Source organism: Musca domestica, unplaced genomic scaffold (assembly GCF_030504385.1).
Source record: "Musca domestica strain aabys unplaced genomic scaffold, Musca_domestica.polishedcontigs.V.1.1 181, whole genome shotgun sequence".
Lineage (NCBI taxonomy): Eukaryota > Metazoa > Arthropoda > Insecta > Diptera > Muscidae > Musca > Musca domestica.
The window spans coordinates 52,946-73,454 of record NW_026712240.1 but is presented as its reverse complement, the minus strand read 5'-3'; the positions used below and the strand labels follow the sequence as shown (position 1 = coordinate 73,454).

Below are 20,509 nucleotides of genomic sequence, written 5' to 3'. Positions count from 1 at the left end.
ATTTGTCTAAAAAATGGTATTTGTAGTTCACAATGGGTTTCAGCTCCGGTGGCAGAACATTGAATGTTTAGTTTTTTGAAAAGTTTAACAGCATTATCCAAACGGTGTTACTGTTATTTTATTTTGAACACGGAACGGAATTCAGATACTTTTATATATTTTTTTTCCTTTACCCTGCCCGGCCGAACTTAATGGTTATTTACGTGTTGAAGTTGTGACACCCATAGAAAGTCGTAGAAAGCTTATTCTATCCGGAGAACCGTTAAAAAGGCCTTTCTCCAATAGAATATCTTAGGACTTCTAATTTCAGTAGAACATTTTCCATTATTATTTTCTAAAGCTTCCAAAAGGACAGCCAGGAAAAAGGCTTCTATTTTAATATTAGATTTTAGAGCTTCAGTTTTTACTTCTCTTTTCAAAAGAAGAATTTCTTCTTTTCTTAGGGCTTCTTTTTCATAGAATACCTATGTTGTTTCTATTTTAATAGAAAAGCTTCAGGTCTTTTATTTTCAATGGAGTAGATTATTATTTAGAACTTTAATTTCTGATAGAAGATCTTCAGGGCTTCTATATTTTATAGCAAACCTTTAGGGTTTATGTATTCAAAGGAACTTTCGGGCTTTTATTTTCAATAGAAGACCTTAAGGGCTCCCATTTTAATAGACGTTTTTTGGGGAATTTATTTTTAAATATAAGACCTTTGGAGCTTCTATTTGCAATATAAATAGAAGATTCTATTATCATGAGCAAACATTTAACTTGAGCTCTTCAATTTGCTATAGGCTTCTATATTCAACAGGAGACCTTTAGGGCTACCATTTTTAACTGTAGGACTTTTAAAGTTCTATTTTAATTAGAATTCCTTCAGGGCTTTAATTTTCAATAGAAGACCATTTGGGTTTCTATTTTCAATAAAAAAAACTTTAGCAATTTAATTTCCAATAGAAGACCTTTGGGGGCTTCTATTTCCACTAGAAGATCCTTGGGGCTTATATTTTTCCTTTTATAAATGAAGGATTCCTTTTTTCAAGAGAAGACCGTTAGGGCTTTTTTTCAAAAAAATCGTTTGGAGTTTCTATTTTTAACAGAAGACTTCTAGGAGTTTCTTTTACAAGAGAAGGCGGTTGTCGCTTTTTTTTTAATAAAAACACTTTGGAGCTTCTATTTTTAACAGAAGATTTCTAGGAGTTCTATTATTGACAGAAGACATTTTTAAGTTATACCCGTTTAGAGGACTTTTAGAAAGTCTTATATCTTCCATCCACGGAAGACCTCTTAAAAGACATATATCCAAGGAACACATTTTGAAGGTTTATTTCCAAAGAAGACCTTTGGTCTTTGCCAAGAAAGGCTTTTAGAAAGTTCTCTATCCGTAAAAGAAGGTTTTCTTTACGTAGAAAATTTATAATTTGTCTTATTTCCATAAAGGACCTAAAAGTTCTTCTCCATGGGGGACCTTTCCACAAAACAAATTTAAAAATTCTGTCCATAGAAGTCCTTGATAAGTTGTATTTTCTAAGTTAACCTTGGCAAGATCTTCCATCTTTAGGAAAATTTGAAAGATTTTTTTATAGAAGACCTTTAGAGGATCTCTTTTCTACATAAGACATATAGACAGTCCTTTATGGAAAGAGGCATAAAGGACTTTCAATATATTTTTGTTTACCTTAAAGAAATTTGAATTTCCTGTTTTGCCACAGAAGACTTTTAAAAGGTCTTATGGTCTTATTTTCGACGAAGGCCTTTAGAAGGTCTTTCTTTGAAAGACTTCTTTCCGCAGTAGATGTTTAGAAAGCCTTCTTTCAGTAAAGACCACCTTTGGACGGCTTTCTTTTCAAAAATCTTTAGACCCTTCTTTTCACAGAAGTACTTCTAAAGACCTTTTTCCCACAAAAGAACCCAAAGGTCTTCTTTCTGCATGGAAAACCTTTGAAAATCATTTTTTAATTGAAGATCTTTAAAAGGTATTCATTCATAGGTCTTCTACTCTTCAGAGACCTTGAGAATATAATTTTAACCTGAAGACCTTTTGAAGGTCATTTTTCATAGACGACTTTCTGTAAATCTTTTCTTTAGTTGACCATCAGAAGGTCTTATCCCAAAGGGGTCTGCTTTCGTCGAAAGATTTTTTTATGCACAATTTTTTGAATGGCATTCTTTCGTAGATGTACTTTGTAAAGGGCCCTCTTTCGAAAGAATGTTTTTTCCAATGTAGGCCTTTAGAGAATCTTCTTGTCATCGAATACCATTAGAAGCTCTTTTTCCGATGGTTTTTCTATGAAAGACCTTTTTTCATTTAAGATCTCTGTAAAAGAGTATTTTCGGAGTATTTCCAAAGACCTTAAAATGGTCTTTTTCGAGAGGCATATTTTTCCATAGAACACCATTAGAAGGTCTTTTTCCAAAATATGAACATTGAAAGGTCCTTTTTCCAAGAATATCTTTAGGAGGCTTTCTTCCATACAGGAACAGTCTTTCCAAAGACCTCATGAAGAACCTTTAGAAGGTCTTTTTCAATAAGAACTCTTAAACAGTTGTCTTGTCTGTCTGTTTCCATAGAATTTTTTTTTTTTGAAGTTTTACTTTCTTAGAGGTCCTTTTTCCAAAGAAGGTTTTTTTCCCAGGAGGACTTTTAGACTGTTTTCTTGTCATGGAGTGCCTTCAGAGGTCCTTCTTTTCATAGAAGTTCCTCTAATGATTGTTTTCCATAGATTACCATTCGGTCTTTTCCTGCCAGAAACCTTCCAGAAGATCTTTTTTGCCTAGAAGGTCTTTAGATTGTCTACCTTTCCAAACGTTTTCCACCCAGAGCACACCTTTAGAATAACTTGTATCTATGAAAGAGCTTTACAACAATTTCCATTCACAGAAGAGGTTTAGAAACCCTTCTACCATGATAGTCCTTTAAGGCTTTTTCTTTCCATAGAAAACTGGTAAAAGGCGATTTCTATGGAAAACATTGGCAGTGCCTTCCATTCATAAAATTAATCAAACATGTTTAAATGAATAGAATACTTTCTTAAAGTATTTTGAGGACAAAAGTTCTTCATAGGATGTAAGACCATCAGTAATCCGGAATTGTTTTTTTTTTATTTCTTCTGTGAATGAGGGAAGTCCTTCTGCAGGGAAGAGGCTGTGGAGGCAAGACCTTCTGAAGGTCTTCTCTCAAGAAAAGTTATTTAAGGGGTTTATTTGCAGGGATGATCCTCTAGTGAGATGACCATCTCTTAGTGAGATGAATAAAATTCCATCCATCTTCTACACTTCAATGATTTGAAGATTTTGTAAAGGATTTCTATTCGCTAAGGAAATCCCAAAGAGGAACCTCAAAAGTTAACACCTAAATGGTCTTGAAAGTCTGCTATTAATGAAAGACCCATAAAGTCTAGGTAAAGAAACCTGTCTCTATCTCCCTCTCTTTCTCTCTTGCAAATTATGTTCTTCCATAACTTTTTCCTATTCAATTCCTCATCTTCGACTCGGAGAAATAAAAAACTTTTTTCAATAAAATTAATCTTAAGGGTCCTGTGGATAAAATTTATTTCTTTTAAAGAGAAGGACCTCAAAATGACTCTAGGGTTGGAAATCTTTCTAAATGGTCTTGAAAATATTCTATTAATGAAAAACCCATTTAAGATGTTTTCTGGATGAAAGACTTTCATAAAGTTTGGAGTCTTCTACGGTCCACTTATACTTGTTTTCCTTGAAATTAGTTATTTTCCCATGCAGGATGAAGACTCCTGTTTATTCCATTCAACTCAAATTTGATAGGACGTTTGGGGTGGAAGATATGTAGTAGCAGTGAATACTTTGTAAATAATCTTGAATGTCTTCTATTGACGGAAGCGCTTGTAGGGTCTTCTCTGAAAGGGAAATCTTGTAAGTCTACATTTAGAAGTCCATCAAAAGATGTTCAATATTTACCTGTGGATACAAGATCGATACAAGATTTCCTTGCAAATTATATTCTTCCATAACTTGTTCTTGTTCCTACTCATTTAAATCCTCGTTACGAAAAAAGAAAATATCTCTTTTCATAAAACGAATCCTAAAGGGTTCTTTGGATAGAAGGATTTGTTATGAAGAGAAGAACCTCAGAAGCACTCTTGGAATAAAAAAAACTTTAGTAGCGGAAAACCTTTTTTAAATGATCTTGAATACCTTCTTCTAATGAGAGACCCTCTGTAGTGTTATATGAAAGATACCCCATCATAAAATCTTCTACTTTTGGGGGTCCAACAAAAAGGTCTTCTTGATGGTCCGCCATGGATAGAATATATAGAAGAGCGTTATTTGTTTTCCTTGCATATTATGTCCCTCCATGTCTATTCTTACTACTAATTATTGAATTCCGCAGAAAAAAAGGAAAGGCATCTTTCAATCTAAGGGCCTCCTTAAATAGATGACCTTTTACACAAGAATCTCAGAAAATTTTCAAAATGATCTTCTCTTTTCTGGATAAAATAACTTCATAGAGGCATCTTCGTTTACAAAAGCCTCAAATGGTATTCTATCCTCTCCTTAAGATTGAAAATCGTTTTCCATTTTTTTCTTTCAAATTATGTTCTCAAATTTCCGTCTGTTATTAAATTTCTCATCTTCGATTCAAAATCATCTACTACTTTTAGGAGTCATATACTCGCTCTATAGCCCCTTTTTTATCATTCTCCTACTTTTTCAATCCCTCATCTTCGTTGCGAAGAATAAAATTAAAAGTAAATGCTTAACAATGCAATTACTGGAGCTTGATAACAACGTGTATATCCTCTCTGCAACTCATCTTAAGCTTTTTTATAAACATGGTCTGTCGGTCGGTCGGTCGGTCTTTTCAGATTGAATCCATTCACTTGGAAGGATGACAAACTAAGAGAAATAAGAATAAAAACGGAAGAATAACAAAAAAATAATTTCATTAGCTATACTTGGAACTACTTGGGCAAACAAGAAAACGAGAGGACGTAGCGATGGGAAAGGAGAACTGAGAAGCAAAAAAAAAAAAAACTAGCAAGCAAATACACCTCCTGGCCATACTCCTTGCTTGCAGTTGCAATCTTGGCGTTTATTGCATTTAATATTCAACAATTGCACAAAGACGTCTTTAGAGAACAGGGACGTATGTACGATGGGGGCCTGGAACTCTTCGAAATGATTACTTTTATGTTATTATTTGTAAATTTTTAATTGGTTCCTTCCCCAAATGGTTGTCAAATGCATTTCCGCGTACATCACTGTTGGCATATATAGTTACCACCCCACAGAAACTAATTCACTCTTTCCTTGCCAGTCGGGTAGTATCCTAAATGGTTTCCAAATGCATTTCTGGCTACGTCACTGTTGGCATATTTAGTCACCACCCCACAACAACTACTTCACTCCTTCCTTGCCTGAAAATACTTGGTGGGAAAATAAACATGCTTTATTTGAGGAAATGACTACTTACAGCAGACTTACCGTCCCTCCTTTTCAATGTCGAACTTTTCATCAAACTTCCTTTTGCTTCCGCCTTTTGAAACAGCCAACGTATTATTATTTTTTTGTGATTTGCTCTTCCTTTGTGTGTGTGTTCCTCCTCTTGCTTTCCTGCCTTGTTGCTTGCTACATATGGTGGTGGCGTTGGTGGTGGCCATTCAAAATGCCAGGCAGCAAAAAAAAAAAAACGTTCCATTCTAACGACAGACGAGAATTGTTCTCAAACGTGTCGTAAAAGCAGGCAACCGGATTTCCATGATTATTTTGCAATTTTTTTTCAACGTTGTTGTCGTCGTCTTCTTTGTTGCTGCTCCTCAATTGGGAAGCAGAATGACAATGGACGGGGTCACACTACTGATGTTGACAACATCAGAAAGTGGTTGGTTATTAAAGGCCAAGGGGTATTCACACAGATTGTTTGACTCAGTTGATACATTTCATTTGTAATGCATGAAATTTATAGCATACTTTTAGGTATTAACAATGAAAATGTGTGTGTGTGTTCCATTTGTTGTGGCTCTTTTGTGTTGCGGTTGCTTTGCTGTTTTGTCAGATTGATTTATAATTGGCAATGTCTGTGGAGGAGGCAGGAAATGGCTGGCGGAATACAAATTGGTCGATTATTTTTATTCTAAAGGTTATTTGTTGAAGAAATCATGGAGAAAACTGAGTAATGTTTTGAAAAAAGGAAAATAGGAATGGCATTATTTCCTAGAAGACCTTTGCATGGACCCTTCTTTCCAATGAAGGACTTTAGAAAATCTTTTTGTCATAGAGGATATTTTTTCCTTCTATTTATAGACGACCTATGAAAGGATTTTTCCATTGAAGATCTTTAGAAGGCCTTCTACACTAGAGTATTTTCGGAATGGTTTTTTTCTTCAGGAGGCATATTTTTCATTGAAAGAAAATATGAGCTTTGAATGGTATTACCTTGTTATCGAAGGCAGGTAATGGCTTGTGGACTACAACTTGGTCGATTATTCTTATTCTAAAGCTTATTTGTTGAAGAAATGATGGAGAAACTGAGTAAGGTTTTGAAAAATGAAAATAGAAAAGGTATTCTTTGGTAGAAGACCTTTGAATGGACGACCTCTCTTTCCAAAGTAGGTTTTTCCCAAGAAGGCCTTTAGAGAATTGTCTTGTCATAGATGATATTTTTTTTCATAGAATACTACTAGAAGCCCTTTTCCCAAAGGTCTTCTATTTATAGACGACCTATGAAAGGCCTTTTTTTCCATTGAAGATCTTTAGGAGTCCTTCTAGGATTTTTGTACGGTCATTTTACCAAAGACCTTTAAATGGTCTTCTTCTTCAGGAGGCATACTTTTTTTCAATATGATTTTCAATATTTTCAAACAAAATATGAACTTTTAAAGGTAATACCTTGTTGTTGGAGGCAGGAAATGGCTTATGGACTACAAATTGGTCGATTATTTTTATTCTAAGGGTTATTTATTGTAGAAATGATAGAGAAATCTGATTAATGTTTTGAAAAATTAAAATAGGTTTTATGGCTTGGAAGATCGGTCCACGTTTTCGTATATTCGGTGTTTTGATAATTTAAGCTACATTATTAACCGGAATTGTTTTAAATTTCGTATTTGAAGCTCGTAATGGCTGCTGCAACTTACAACAGAAAATTGTTTGTGCAGGTCCACGTCTTCCTACCTACCTTCGCTACCTTCCGATATTTGGTATTTTGATGATTTTAGCGACAATATTCACCGGAATTGCTTCAAATTTCGTATTTGAAGGTCGTAATTGGTACTACTTCTAATGACGGAAAATTGTTAATGTAGGTCCACGTTTTCCTATAGCCCTCATATAACGCTACCTTCCGATATTCGGTATTTTAATGATTTTAGCGACATTGTTCACCGAAATTGTTTCAAATTTCGTATTTGAAGCTCGTATTAGGTACTTCTACTAATGACGAAAAATTGTTAATGTAGGTCCACGTCTTCGTATCAACCACATATAACGATACCTCCCAATATTCGGTATTTTGATGATATTAGCGACATTATTCACCGGAATTGTTTTAAATGTCGTATTTGAAGTTCGTAATGGGTGCTGCAGCCTATGTCAAAAAATTGCCTTTGCAGGTTCACGTCGTCGTATAGTCTCCATATAACGATACCTCCCAATATTTGGTATTTTTATGATTTTAGCTACATTATTCACCGGAATCGTTTCAAATTTCGTATTTGAAGCTTGTAATGGGTACTACTACTAATGACGGAAAATTGTTAATGTAGGTCCACGTCGTCGTATAATCTCCATAAAACGATACCTCCCAATATTTGGTATTTTAATGATTTTAGCGACATTGTTCACCGGAATTGATTCAAATTTCGTATTTGAAGTTCGTAATGGATGCTGCAGCCTATGACAAAAAATTGCGTTTGCAGGTTCACGTCGCCGTATGGTCTCCATATAACGATATCTCCCAGTATTTGGTATTTTGATGATTTTAGCGACATTATTCAACGGAATTGTTTCAAATTTCGTATTTGAAGTTCGTAATGGGTACTACAGCCTATCACAAAAAATCGCATATGCAACAAAGGCAAACGCCATAATTTTTACACTTTTTTTTTAAATTTTATTAAATGAAAGCAAAAAATATCGGAAATAGCATCAAATTTTAGAATAATTTTAAATTTGTTCGAACTGGTCACCTTTGGTACGAATTGTGGCCTTCAATGACGGCCAATGAAACCGAACAGCCACGCTGCCCGAATGTTGCTCTGCAGTATTTTAGCCCATTCCCGGCGAATCGCTTGCTTGAGGTGATCGACACTTTGGTATTTTTTAGTGCCAACCTTGCTTTCCAAAATACTCCAGACACAATAGTCCAACAACGGATTGGTATCCGGAGATTTTAGTGGCCATTGTACGCTGGAAATGAAGCGAAGAATCTCAGTTTGTAACCATTCTTGATTGGTGCGTGCTGAGTGCGATGGTGCTGAGTCCTGTTGGAATGTCCAAGGTCTGCGGCCAAATTGTTTGCGTGCCACCAAGGCTTTAATAGACCCTCCAGAATATTTTTGCGATAATATTCGGTATTTATTCTGATGCCACGGTCGATTAATACCAGCGGAGAGCGACCATTGTTATGGCGGCCCACGCTTGAATTCCATCACGAATAACTTTTTCTTTTCTGGAAAATTCTCACCAAAATGCTTTTGTCCGCTTGTCAGCAATATAATGAGCTGTCACTGGAATAATTTTAACAGCTGTCGAACGAATGACTTAGAAATGACAGCAGTCTGAAGTTGGTTGCAGTTTTTTCATCTCACCCGGTATAGACCGGAATTGTTTCAAATTTCGTATTTGAAGTTCGGAAACGGTACTGCAGCCTATAGAAATACCACATATGTAGGTCCACGTCTTCGCCTAGCCCCGAAAAACGGGTTTTCTTTTATTTTTCGGAACGTGTCTCCTCTATTTAGGCTACTTTGCGATATAAACTTTCAAAACGCCGATACATTTGTTTCCTATTTTTAGCTCTATTTTCATAATCTGCGGAATTTTTTGCTTTAGTTATGGTGTATTATAATTTGCAAAATTCTATAAAAAATATGTACTTAGGTTAGTAGAATGTTAGGAAAACGACAAAAAAGTACCTCACGTTGGGCGCCAGGTGACCTAAGATTATAAAAGTCATTATTTTATTGTTGCCGGTTTTTGTCGGCATTAATTTCGCTTCATTGCGCTTTTTTTTTTCTTTTTGTTTTTCTATTTCAAGCCCAATCGATAGCCTTCAGGCAAGGCATTGTTTTAAAGGAAACATAGAAAAAACCGCAAGTTTATTGTGCTGTCTATTAGTAACGATTTTGTGGTTACTCCATTTCGAACGTCAGGCACGGACATACATGACTATGAATTTTTAAATGATAAAATTACTAATTGAACTTTTTGTAGTAAAATCATGCCTTGGCAGAATGATAAATGACTAAAAAAGGAAATGATGTTTTTTTTTGGAAAATCGGAAATTTAAAAAAATACTATAAAAATACTACTTCCCCTTTCTTATTTAAAACAAATCTTCCTTGGGATCTTGGGATCTTATTTAAAACAAATCTTCCCTTGAAATACTATTTTTGTTTGGCTTCCTTAAATCATATTTTTTTATTGAAACATTCATAAAGTTTCTAATTTAACATTATTTGGTGTACCTATTCAATCGACCGTCAGTGTATTTGTGTACAATATAAAGGTAGCTATGATGTTTAATGCGGCCTGTCAACATAACATTATTTTTAATGAGAACAAGTTTTGCGGTTTGTGAAGCTACTTAAATCCAGTTTTCTTTCCAATACCCAAAACAGCATTCTTTTTCATCTTCCTTCTTTCTACAGGGGCATTAAAGCGAATGCCATAAAAAAGTGAAAATATTACAAACAAAATTAACCTACAAATATGTACTAGACTTGTCATTAATATTTGAAAACTAACAGTTGGTTATTTCTTAAAAAAAAACTTTCTAAGATTAGTAGCGAAAACAGTGATTACTTCAAATAATGAAATTCAGCAAATATCGAAAATTGATGTCTATTATTGCCCTTAAAAGACCTTGGGGTTTTCTATTGGCTTCAAAAAACCTTGAGGTCTTCTATTGGCTTCAGAAGACCTTGAGGTCTTCTATTGGCTTCAGAAGACCTTGAGGTCTTCTATTGGCTTTAGATGACCTTAAGGTCTCCTATACGGCTATAGAAGATCTTAAGGTCTCATATACGGCTATAGAAGACCTTAGGGTCTCCTATACGGCTATAAAAGTCCTTAAGGTCTCCTATATGACTATTGAAGACCTTAAGGTCTCCTATACGGGAATAGAAAACCTATATGGGTATAGGAGACCTAAAGGTCTCCTATACGGCTATAGGAGACCTTAAGGTCTCCTATACGGCTATTGATGTCTTCTACTGGCTTTAGAAAACTTTAAGGTCTCCTATACAGCTATAGAAGACCTTAGGGTCTCCTATACGGCTATAGAAGACCTTAAGGTCTAAACGGCTATAGAAGACCTTAAGGTCTATCTATCGGCTATAGAAGACCTTAAGGTCTATCTATCGGCTATAGAAGACCTTAAGGTCTATCTATCGGCTATAGAAGACCTTAAGGTCTATCTATCGGCTATAGAAGACCTTAAGGTCTATCTATCGGCTATAGAAGACCTTAAGGTCTATCTATCGGCTATAGAAGACCTTAAGGTCTATCTATCGGTTTTTTTTTTTGACGTAATGGTAGCATGCTACCAATAGTGGTCCTACACAGGAACCAATACCCCGGGACCGCTTTCGCATTACTTCGGGGTACAGTTCATTGACTGGTCTATGCCTTCATATTTTATCTACTCCCCCATCCACATTTTCATACTATGATTAGGGGTTCGCTCGATGTCTTCTCTCGTGAAGACTTTTCGTCGTCATTATATCTTGGATATAATGAGTATATTTCATCCATTGTTCTTCTGATTCCAGCATTCCTATTACTGTTGCTTTTAAAGAGCTATTATTGTTGACACATATTCTATGTGCAAGCCGTTTGCTTTCATTGTACTCACATCTGAAGACTGTGTGTTCTACGGTGTCTTCATATAGTCCACAAGCTGTACAAATTGGATTTTCTTTAATATGAAACCTATGTAAGTATGTGGCAAAATTTCCATGTCCGCTAAATATTTGGGACAGGAAGAAATTAAGTTCTCCGTGGTTTCGTTTCGTCCATGTTTCTATAAATGGGATTAATTCGAATGTATGTCTTCCTTTTGGGCAGTTTTCCCAGCTTTCTTGCCATTTTTGGCTTAATATGCGTCTAGCTTCCATCTTTATTTGCTGCAGCTCTTGGCTACTATGAATGCATGACAGGCATTTCCGACGGTCGTAAACATATTTCCTCTCCTCAAATTGCTGGATTATTGGTGGTATGCCAGATAATACCGACAGTGCTGCGGTGGACACTGTTCGGTATGCGGATGTAACTCGAAGTAGACATGCACGGTGTACTTTCTCAATCATATTAGTCAACTTTTTACTGCTCGCAATGGCATCACTAATAACAGGAGCTGCGTACAACATTTGTGCATAAGCAACCGTTATTATCAATCTTCTGACCAGTTGTCCTGGACCTTTCAATTTGGGCATTAGGCGTATTAGTTTGCTTGCTGTTGATAATGCCTTTTCTGCAATTCCTTTAACATGGGTTTCAAAAGACAGTTTGGAGTCCAAAAATACTCCCAGATATTTCAAACTTTTGCTTATGGTAACCTCATGTCCGTCCACCATTAACTTCGGATTGACGAATGCACGTCTCCTAGTTATTATAATTGCCTCTGTTTTGTGAGCAGCGAGTGATAATCTTTTTGATGTCAGCCACCTGGAGATTCGTGAGAGGCAGTCATTCGCAACTATTTCTATTAGAGGTGTTGTGGGTTGATCGACCAATAGTGCCACATCGTCTTCGTATCCAATAAGCTTTGTACCTTTCGGTAGATTCATATTTAGCAGATCGTCGTACATCAGGTTTCAGAGAAATGGCCCAAGAATAGAACCTTGAGGTACGCATGATGAGATTTTATAGCTTTGGACTCGTAATATGGTATCAAACAGCAGAATTCTATCATCTAGATAACTGTCGATCATTTTCACAAGATAATGAGGAATTTGGCGTTTTCTAAGCGTTTGTCGTATTACGTACCAGTCAGCCGAGTTGAATGCATTTTTTATATCCAGGGTGATAACTGCACAGAAGCGTTTTTGATCCATGGATTTTTTTGATGTTTCTACCACTTCCTTTATAGCATCTACAGTAGACTTTCCTTTAACAAATCCAAACTGCAGGGCAGAGAATTCTCCACTTCTCTTTATTTCTGCTTCTAGCCTATTCAGTAATAATTTTTCTAAAAGCTTTCCACAGGTGTCGAGCATGCAGAGTGGTCTGTAGGACGACGGGTTGTCCAATGGTTTATTGCTTTTTCGGAGTAGTACAAGTTGTTGCTTTTTCCATGCACTTGGAAAAATACCCGTATCGAGGCATTTGTTGAAAACATCTAAGAGAAGTTCAGGCCACATGTTTCCAAGAAGTGCGACTACCTCGTTTGGTATTCCGTCTGGTCCTGGTGCTTTCTTTGTTTTAAGCTTTTGGCAAGCTTGGCGTACTTCCAGCACGGTAAACCGTGGTGCGTTTTGTTCTTCCTCAAGTGGTATACTTTCTCGTGGTATAGCACTTTTTGGGAATAGTGTGGTTACAATAGTTCGTGTCCACTCTGGATTTTTTATTCCTGGTATACAGTTTCGGTTACCTACCCTTTTCATTACTATCTTGTAAGGAAGACTCCATGGGTTATTTTGAACTTCTTCGCATAAGGATACCAAGGCTTTTTTTTTGGACTCTTTTATAGCTGCCCGTAGGTTACGTCTGGCATGTCTATATATTTCCATTGCTTCCGTGTCGCCCTTTTTTCTATCTATCGGCTATAGAAGACCTTAAGGTCTATCTATCGGCTATAGAAGACCTTAAGGTCTATCTATCGGCTATAGAAGACCTTAAGGTCTATCTATCGGCTATAGAAGACCTTAAGGTCTATATATCGGCTATAGAAGACCTTAAGGTCTATCTATCGGCTATAGAAGACCTGAAGGTCTCCTATGCGGCTATAGAAGACCTGAAGGTCTCCTTTGCGGCTATAGAAGACCTGAAGGTCTCCTGTACGGCTATAGAAGACCTGAAGGTCTCCTATACGGCTATAGAAGACCTGAAGGTCTCCTATACGGCTATAGAAGACCTTAAGGTCTCTCTATCGGCTATAGCTCTTCTATAGCTGATAGAAGACCTTAACGTCTCTCTATCGGCAATAGAAGACCTTAAGGTCTTTCTATCGGTAATAGAAGACCTTAAGGTCTCTCTATCAGCTATAGAAAAATTAATTAATGAATCGGACGGGACAAACGATCTATTTAACAGCATTTACACTGTTTTCAATGATATATACAATAACTCAAAAACTCAACAAGTTAAACTCAAAAAAAGGAATCCACATCCATGGCTGAATGAGCATATTCTAAAATGTTGCGACATAAAAGATAAATTATACAAAAAATGGTTGCAAAATAAAAACAATCAAACAAATGAAAAAATATATAAAAATTTCAACAACAAATTAAATAAAACAATTATAAAAGCAAAAAAATGATTACTACCATAACCAATTTGTATTAAATCGAAACAATATACGAGGAACATGGCAATTAATCAATAAAATAACGGGTAAAACGGTGGAAAATCTAGATTATACAATAAAAAAAACACTTTAAAAATGAATCTTTAAAGGATGTAACATAAAACTTTGCAACTAAATTTAACAAGAACGTACGTAAATACGAGAGTGGAAAAAATCGTCAACAACTCGCTTTATATGGAATATGCAACCGAAGATGAAATAAACAACATATTAAAGACATTGAATACAAGAAAAAGTGCAGGAATAGACAATATTCGCTCAGTTGATTTAAAAACACATGCCAACCTTTTAACGCCAGTTATAAATCAATACCAGCATTAAATTAATCAATACCAGCATCACTGAAGCAATGGTACCAAACAAAATAAAAGAGTCTATCATAAGACCAATTTTTAAAAGCGGAGATAGAAAGGATTACGACAACTATCGACCAATATCCTTACTACCAGTTGTTGAAAAAGTATTAGAGGAAATCATCACAAGAAGATTAACAAACTTTCGAAAGAAATATTGTATCATTAATAAGCAGCAATTTGGATTCCAAAAAGGAAGGAACATAAACCAACTTCTGGGTTACTTTACCAATCACATAAGTAAATCCCTCAGCCAAAATGAAAACTGTCTCGTATTATTCATTGACTTCAGTAAGGCTTTTGACACTGCCATATAAAAAGTTAATAGAAACACTCGAAAGGAGCGGTATACGAGGACATACGTTGAGGTGGTTTGAAAACTACCTTTCATCAAGATCATTCTGTGTAAAAATTGATGATACATGCAGTTCAATGAAGAATGCAACATATGGTGTCCCACAAGGTTCCAAATTGGGTCCAATCCTCTACATTATATACTCAAATGAAATGATATATCAGCTTAAAAAGAGTACTGCGTTCGCATACGCTGACGATACGGCCATTATCGTCGCTAATAAATCTCTGAAAACAGCAACAAATACTCTACAAAATGAATTCAACATAATTACTAAATGGTGTCATGACAGTGGTTTAATCGTCAACTCATCCCAAACCAAAATAATGAACATGAGGCCAACACGCACACCAAAATCAAATATTGAAGTTATCTACCATGACACAAATTGTCTACACAGCAACACAAACCAACACAACAATGATAAATGCAGCACAAAGATTGAGGTAGTGGAAACCTATAAATATCTAGGAGTCTACTTAGATGATCACCTTAAATGGAAAGTACATGCTCAACACATGCAGAATAAATTACGTCAATCTGCTTATGCACTATATCATTTGGGCAATTCCGCACCATACCACGTCCTAAAGCAAGCATACTTTTCACTAGTTGAATCACATCTTAGGCATGGTATTACAGCCTGGGGTAATGCAAAATGTACCAGACACATACAAACAACCCAAAACAGAATTGTAAAACTCGTATACAAGAAAATGGATAACCAAACACACCAGATCATTCATGGCAATAAAGAGAAATCACCAAAAGCAATATTCAAAAATATGGCTATACTCAATATAAATCAGTAATACACAGTCACTATTGTGAACGAATTTATGGAAGATGGAGGCCTAGCGAAGAAACTGGATCACAAAGTGAACACAAGAAGCAAAGTCGAAGGCAAATACAATATCCCGAAGTACAAAAATGATTATGGAAAGTACTCAATTTCTGTTACACTTCCTACTGCACTAAATGCAAAAGAAATTTTGAATGAACGAGATAAGCGTATTAAAAGTAAATTAATGAAGCAAAATTATATAAATAAATAGCATAACCATTGAAGTCTACGGCTAATATGGCCAAAATATATGTATAAATATTATAGTTCGTAAATCCCACACACAAACTAACTACAGTTTCGTGGGACTTAGAATATATATTGAAATGTACATCTAAGATTTAAATAAATCAATAAATAAAAAAAAAAGAAGACCTTAAGGTCTCTATCGACTATCTTAAAGTCCCCTATACGGCTATAGAAGACCTTAAGGTCTCTCTATCAGTTATAAGAGACCTTGAGGTCTCTCTATCGGCTATAGATGACCTTGAGGTCTCTCTATCGGTTATAGAAGACCTTAAGGTCTCTCTGTCGGTTAAAGAAGACCTTAAGGTCTCTCTGTCGGTTAAAGAAGACCTTAAGGTCTCTCTGTCGGTTATAGAAGACCTTATGGTCTCTTTATCTGCTATAGAACCCCTTATGGTCTCTCTATGGACGATAGAAGACCTTAATATCTCTCTATCGGCTAGAAAAGACGTTAAGGTCTCTCTGTCGGTCTCTCTATCGGCTATAGGGAACCTTAAGGTCTCTCTATCGGCTATAGAAGACCTTAAGATATCTCTATCGGCTATGTAGGAGCTACAGGTTTTTTTTATTTTCTTAAGAAAATCTATTTTTTTTTTTTGGACAGCTTTGATTTTTTTTCTCGAAAACCCAAACAGTTTCCATAAAAGGAAGGAAAGAGTTTTTAGAAGTTTTGTTGTTTCTGTTTTTTTTTTTTTTTCTCTCTTTAATACCTTATCAATTTTGTTTATTTTCTTTTATTATCATATCTTAAATTGATATGGACTGAAAAATCAAACCACCTCAACACCTCCCCACAATCATCCATTTCAAAACCCACAACTGACCACTTTCGTTGCTTTTTTTTAATTTTATTTCATTTGATAAGTTTTTTTTTTTTTTTTTTAAATTTAGCCATTATTACTCATTGAGATATTGAAATTTATTTTCGAGCGAATTCAAAACAACAAAGACTGGCTGGCGTGACCAAGTGTTGCTTGCCCCCTAATCAACACTTACAAATCGGTGCGCTAGAACAAAAACAAACAAACACTCACACACACACAAACAAACCACAAATAAATTAGTAAAATGGTCGTTCTAAGTAACAGCTTGCTAAACGCCTTTTAGTGTGTCTGTCTGTCCGCCTATCTGGCGGTCGGAGTGTCCATTTGTCTGCGGGCAATTTAGTGGAAACTAAGACCCACCATTTAAGTTTCTCCAAAACAAAAACATTTCTTGACTCTGGCCATTTGGCGTTTTAAATAGTTTTACATAATCCATAAAATAAGTTCCGTTTCGCCTTCGTAGCCACACTCCACCCCCACCTTTTTTTGCGCCGCCACCTGTTGTGGGGTATTTTACAGCTAGGTGGAAATTACAAAATTACACAAACCGGCCAAGATTGACATTGGCGGTCGACGCCTGGTTGGCTTTAGCGTCGTCATTTAGTAATTTAGATGTTTGTTTAGATTAGAAACCCACCGAAAAAACAAGAATCGGGAAGGGGTTGGGCAGAAAAAGACGGAGGGGGATGGAAGTGGTAGTGAGTGCAACTTGAGCCTAAGCTAGTGGTGTGAAAAAGGCCAAGAATTTCCTACTTGTCAAAATACTTGACATAATTTGTTTGCGAAAATAACACGCAATTAAAATTTTAGTGTACGGGATGATCAACAGATGGCGCTAAGTGAGGAGGGGGTGATATGGGAAATTTTATTTTCAAATGACTCCTTTGAAGGATCTTTGAGGTAAAGGAGACTTTCTCCAATTCTTTTGGGTGTTGAAAATGTTTCATAAGTCTTTAACTACAGAAGACTATCGCAAAGTCCTATAGCTATAGAAAACCTTCAAAAACTCCCCCTGCGTAAAATATCCTTCAATTGGTATTGAAGATACAAAAGGGTCTTCAAATTATAAAATATCCAACATTTTTCCACTTCGGTTTGAAAACGGTTCCTATGCTACTATGGAAGCAGAAAAGAACGTCTAGCATTCCACATGTCTTCGGGCCATGGTCGATATTCAAAGGATCGCCTATAGTTATAGAAGACCCTCAAAAATCCCCTTGGTCTTGAAGGAACAAAAGGATCTTCCACGCAATTAAAATTTTAGTGTACAAATGGTCAATAGGTGACTCTAAGGAGGAAGGGGGTTGTTTTGGAAAATTTTATTTTGAAATGAGTCCTTTGAAGGGTATTTGAGATAAAGATGTTTTCTCCAATTCTATTGGGTGTTGAAGATGCTTCAAATGCCTTTTAGCTACAGAAGACTATCACAAAGTCGTCCCTGTAAAAGTTCTCCTGCTTCAGATATCCTTCCATTGGTCTTGAAGACACAAAAGGGCCTTCAAGTCATAAAATATCCAAAATTTTTCCACTGGGTTTTGAAAAAGGTCCCGATGCCTCTATGGAACCAGAAAAGATCGTCTAGCATTCCACATGTATTCGAGCCACGGGAGATATTCAAAGGATTGTTTAACTATAGACGATGTTTAAAAGGCCTTCTGGCCATAGAAGACCTTGAATAGTTCTTTCAACTACAGGAGACTCCGCATAAGTCTTCTATTAACTAAATCCCTTCAAAAAGTCTTCTAGTTACAGAAGAGCTTGAAAAGATCATCAGGATATAGGAGGCCTCGTATATGTCTTCTACTTTATGAATAGATTGAAAAGGACTTCTGGTCATGGAGAATCTTTAAGAGGTCATAGAAGGCCTTCAATCCATAGAAGATCTCCTGTCATTCGAAGACCTATAGAAGGCCTTTTGTCCAAAGAAGACCTGATGAGGGCTATCTCTCCGAAAAATACCTCTAGAAAGTCTTCTACCACAGAAGACAAGAATAATGTTTTCTGGCCCTAGCAAACCCGTAGAAGGTCTTCTGGATCTAGAAGATCTGAAGAAGGCTTTCTCTCGGAAAAAGATCTGTAAAAACTATTTTGGCCCTAACAGACCCGAAGAAGGCCTCCTATCCCTGGAAGACCTATTAAAGATTTTCTGGCCCTAGATGACCTTTAGAAAGTCCATGGACCCTAAAAGACCTGAAAATGTACATTGAAGACATGTCGAAGAACTCCTGGCCCAGAACACTTTTTGTCCAAAGACCTCCCTAGAAGACCTGTTAATGATCCTCTTGCTGTTAATGGACCTTAAATTGTCCATGGTCCAAGTCCTAAAATACCTGAAAAGGTACATTGAAGACATGCCAAAGATCTCTTGGCCCAGAAAAACCTTTGTCCAAGGAAGATCTTTTGTCCTTAGAAGACCTGACAAGATCTTCTGTCCTTTGACCCATAAGATCAGCAGAAGTTATTCTGCCTGCAAAAGAAGAAGAATGCCTATTAAAGATCTGCCCCATTTTTTGATCCCTAGATAGTCCATGGACCTCTAAAAGACCTGAAAAGATACATTGGTGACATGTCGAAGATCTCCTGGCTCAGAAAACCCTTTGTCCCAAGATCTTCTGTCCTTAGAAGACCTGAGGAGATCTTCTGTCCTTAGACCAAGAAGATCAGCAGAAGTTATTCTGCCCGCAAAAGAAGAGGAAGGAGGCTTCTTGCCTTGGAAGATATGAAAAAAATTTTTTTGGCCCTAACCGACATGAAGAAGGTGTTCTGTCCCTAAAAGTCCGGTTGAAGATCTTCTGGCTCTAAAAGACCTTTATAAGGTCTATGAACCCTAAAATACCTGAAAAGGCACATTGGTGACATGTCGAAGATCTCCTGGCCCAGAAGACTCTTTGTCCAAAGAAGATATTCTGTCCTTAGACCAAGACGACCAGCAGAAGTTAATCTGCCCGCAAAAGCAGAAGATAAAGAATTCTTGGCTTATATGATATGTAAAAAATCGTTTGTCCCTAACAGACCCGAAGAAATTCTCCTATCCATAGAAGACCAATTAAAGATTTTCTGGCCCTATATGATCCTTAGATAGCCCATGGGCCCCTAAAACACCTGAAAAGGTACATTGAAGGCAGATCGAAGATCTCCATAAGACCCTTTGTCCGAAGAAGATCTTCTGTCCTTAAAAGACCTTAAGAAAGCTTTCTCTCCGTAGAAGACCTCTAGAAAGTCTTTAACCACAGAAGACTTGAATAATGTCCTCGGGCCCTACCAAAACTCCATAGAAGATCTTCTAGACCTAGAAGACCAGCAGAAGTTTTTCGGTACTGAAGAATGCTTCTTGCCTTAGAAGATCTGTAAAAAGTATTTGGGTCCTAGGAAACCCGAAGAAGGTCTTCTGTCCCTGAAGATCAGACGAAGGTATTCCGTCCCTAGAAGACCTATAGAAGAACTTTTATCTCTAGAAGATCTGTAGAGATTCTTCTGGTCCTAAAAGATCTGCTCGCTAAAGATTTTTTGGAGTCCTTTTTGTATGCGGAAGACCTAAAGAAAGGATTTTAGGCTCAGAAGGTAGTAAGATCTGCAGAATTTCTTTTGCCCGTAAAAGACTTGTTTGAGGCCTTTTTGTCCGCAGAAGACCTAAAGAAAGTGTTTTAGCCTTAGAAGGTATGTCGAAGGCCTTCTATGCCCTAGAAAATCGAAAGAACGTTTTCTATCTCTGGAAGATCTTTAAGTGCTACAAGATCTTCTGAATATAGATGGTCTGTAGATGATCTTATGTCCTAGAAGATCCCTAGAAGGTCTTATATTAAAGAAGAAGAAGATTTGTAGTAGATGTATAGATAGCCTTTGGAAGGTCTTGCTGTAAAAGAGATCTATATGTCTTCCATTCATAGAAGCTCTTCTGTCCTCAGAAGGCCTATTGATGATCTTCTATCTTCACAGTACCTGTAGCCGTTTTTTCGCCGTAGAAGATCTTTGGACAGCCCTCTATCTTTAGAAGATCTCCGAAAGACCTTCAACCGATAATCGCTGAAGGCTTGTAAAAATCTCCCAATCCATTAACGACTTTTGTAATGTTGCTCGTGTAGGGGTTAAAATCTAAACAACCGAAACCATTGTTCTCAATTTTTCTTCGAAACAAAAACAGAAAAAATTGCCCATACCACCCACTCTCTC

The 20,509-nt window shown here is 36.5% G+C and overlaps 1 protein-coding gene across 1 annotated transcript in view; it reads left to right on the top strand.

The window, feature by feature from the left end:
* The window catches only part of LOC101895850 (kalirin), a 137,776-nt gene that overhangs the window by 74,409 nt on the left and 42,858 nt on the right, over window positions 1-20,509 (top strand).